Genomic DNA, 3,898 nt, shown 5'->3' on the forward strand with positions numbered 1-3,898 from the left:
CGCCTTTTTCACCCAACGAAAGAGAGACCGACCGATCAACGTCGCGCGCGCAGTGGGCCTTCGGTTAAACGAGAGTGGCGACGAAATGGGCCGAAACCGCTGAAAAATTAGGGTTTTCGGGTGGGGGAAGGGAACGGGAGGAAGGGGTCGTGATCCTAAGATGACGTGATCCAGTCGCAACAGGAGCAGGAGGCAAGGCAAGCCGTTGCCATCGCTCGCTCACTTTCTCTGGCGTGGGGAAAAGAACAGCTTTTCTTAGAACGTTGCCGATCGGGGCTGGGTACACGAACACGGACGAGATGGGGAGGGGGGCCGCAGTTGTCGCTTCGGAACCGGATAAGCTTACCCTGCACTAGCACGAAGGGCAGCGTAGGAGAGCCCATGTGCATCGTTGATTCTTTCCAGTGCCTTTCGCAATTTGTACTTAGATCATTGATCGAAATTTTATCAAAATTAATTACGATTTTTTTTGAATTTATCTTTTCATTTAAATTATAATTTTAGATCGAGCCAAATGACCGAAGGCTAACGACGATAAATCGACTGTATAGTATCGAGTAAAGGATGACCTATCCACCCTGTCAATCTTTGGCTACCTAACTTGATCTAAAATTATAACATAAATAATAAGATGAAGTTAGAAGAGATCGTATCTAAATTTTGACCAAAATGTTACTTGGATCCGATGTGTCTTCTCATGATGATATAGTAGCTAGTACATAATATGTTATCAAATTAAGATTTAGGGTTTGAATCTTAGTATAATCGAAGTAAATATCTTCCTCATACGTTAATCATTATTCTAAGGGATAGTAGTCATCCATGATTTACATCCTCTGAATTGGTCCTGGGACGAGTTAACATGAGTATTGTGGACGAGCACAGTCACCTTTTGCCAAAATAGGTTAATATGTAAACATAGAGCAAATAATAAATTGAGGTATATAGTTAAGGATACAATAACAATTAAGTCTCGGGGTCATATAAATTTTTTACCGACCACTAAATAAATAAGATAAATAAAGCACATAGATAAGATAACTAATTTGTAATAAATAAGTCAAATTAAAATATAAGATAAGTCAAATCACAACCAACCAAGTTAAATCAAATAAAGTAAACTGCAAGTTCAAGACAGATCGATCTGGTTAGAAGATGGTTGCTCTTGGCTCATATTCTAAGTACTTAATATATCCATAATCTCTTTTATTTGGGTCTTTAATAGCTGAAATGTACGAATGGCATCCTTCTCCGATAGCTGAGTTAAATTAATAGTATTAATACGGTAGACCATAGGTAGATACGGTTGATCGAATCTAATTTTTATTGAGATTTGATTAATTCAGTTTGAATTTTTCACAGTAGAGTACTCGAGCGACTGTATATTGTATGAATGATCGAAAAGTCAAAACTTTAAATTTTCAAAAAATATTTCTAGCTAAGTTACTTTAAGTTCATATTCCAAATATGAGATAATAAGTTAACATGTAATTTGAAAAAGATGAAATCTGTTAGATCGAAAGTGCTAGAGGGGAGGATAAATAATATTCGTGATTATTTTGTCATTTTCGGAAAACAAAAAGTCAATACGTAGCGATAATAAGGTAAGAACCAAAAAGCAATCGCTAACATAATTTTTTTTACTTGATTCGGAGCATATGACGACTCCTACTCCAAGACCCGTACGTGAGAGTACTTTCGATGGGCAATCACTAGTCGATCCGGAATAAGTACAAGTACAAAGAGATTACAATTAATTTAAAACGAATACCAACAACTCGGAAATATGGATTTTGAGCACGATGGTTGTCGAAGCAGCTTTTAGGCGTCGAGGTGGTGTTTTCTGAGCAGCTCGAAGAAGCGAAAGTCCTTCGTTGTTGTGTCCTGAGGCTTCTGGTCGAGGCTCCTTATATAGTCTGTTCCGAGCGCCCAGAACCTCTCGGGGCGCCTGGAACATGTGGCTCGGCCACTCCGCGTGGACCACCTCAGCTTCACGATAAGCTTTGGGTTACGGGCGCTTGGACCAACTCCGGGTGCCCAGACCTGCTCGGGGTGCCCGGACCAGTTCCGAGCGCCCGGACCCCTTCCAAGCGCCCGGACCACCTTTCTCCAATCCTTCATTTTTCTACAAAACAAGGTTAGTCCAGGCAAAAATAATATAATAAATAATAATGAAAAATGTGACAGCCTCCGACTGTCCGGTTCTAACTTTGAGTTTCGTCGAAACTCTAGGTCGAACCGACGCTTACTGTTCCCTCACCGGAGAACACGTCATCATGTACTCCACTCAGGAGAGTTTACCTATTGTCAGTTGATCCTCCAGATCAACTGGACTTTTGCTCAGTGTCCGAAACTTTCGGTCTTCATACTGGTCGTCCGTTCCACGACCCGTCAGTCTTCCACATGGTTCGCGACACCAAGATTTCAACCTAGGGTTACCACCCCCTAGGATTTTGCCCGAACCTCTCAACCCGCCAAAACTTTCCGCCTAGGGGTTACCAACCCCTAGGACTTAGGGTTACCTCCCCCTAGGGGTTTTCCTTTGCATAATCGCAGCTAGGACTTTTCCTCACCTAGGGTTACCACCCCCTAGGGTTTTCCACCTACCTAATCGTATCTAGGACTTTTGCCTAAGTGCACTTAGGACTTTCCTGCAATCTCAATCAAACTCGTTAGATAACAAGACAACCTAACTTTGAACCCTTTGACATAATCAAAACACAGATTCGATTGTTGGATGCTTCCAGCACCAACAATCTCCCCCTTTTTTATTATGGCAAAATGGTTCAAAGTTAAGTAAAACATAACAATAAATAAAAGAATTTAAACATGATCATAAACACTATAATTTTTGAAAAAAAAAAACTCTTATGCTCCCCCTTTCACAAAGATTATGTTTAAATTCGTTTGAATTCTTAACTTTGACTTTTCTCTCCCCTTTGACATAAATCAAAAAATAGTACTAAGTAGAGAGAAAGATTGTAAAAATATACTCCATTTAACTTTAAGCTCTCATTGAAGGGTAGCACTTAAAAAAACTTAGCTAATCTTAGCTTTGAAAATAATTGCTTTGAAAAACACTTAGCCAAATTTAGTTTTGGAAATGACTGTTTTGAAAAACACTTTAACTAAATTAGAAATATTTTGAGAATACTTAGTTTTTTTTAACAAATAACTTAGCTTTGAAGAAAAATATTTTCTTAGAAAAAATATTTAGCTAAGTAAATGATTTTTAAAATGTTTTATCAAATACTTAATTTCAAAATTAATTTTTTTTTCAAAAAAAATTGAATTTTTTTTTAAAAAATGTATCCCTTAAAAAACTTAACTTGACTCCTTTCACTCCCCTTTAATTAATACCTTAAAAATTTTGAGGATCCTAGAGTCCAAGCATGTAAATAAATAACAAAAATAAAGGTTATTATTTTCCTGATTTTTCATCTCACCAATTCTAGGTTATCAAGCATGTTCATCTTATGAGATCATGTGAGATGGAGTTAACTAATTTTATCAATATTGAAATATAAATTTATATTTTTAGTGAATTTGAATTTCAAATGAGTAAACATTTAAAATTCTGAAGATTTTAAAAATATATTAAAAATTAATTAAGTTTGAAATTATAACTTGAAAATATGATTTGAAAAAAGATTTTGGAAATTAAATATGATTTGAAAATTAATTATCATTAAGATTTTGAATTAAATTAATTATCATTAAAATTTTGAATTAAATATAATTTGAAAATTAATTATCATATGATTTAAAAATTAATTAAGATTATGATTTTAAAAATTCAATAATTAATAATTTGAAATTTAATTATGATTTGAAAATTATAATTTTATAAATAATGATTTAAAATTTTGAAAAAAAAAAGATAATTATAATTTACTTT

The sequence above is a fragment of the Zingiber officinale genome, chromosome 6A (genome assembly GCF_018446385.1).
Source record: "Zingiber officinale cultivar Zhangliang chromosome 6A, Zo_v1.1, whole genome shotgun sequence".
NCBI lineage: Eukaryota > Viridiplantae > Streptophyta > Magnoliopsida > Zingiberales > Zingiberaceae > Zingiber > Zingiber officinale.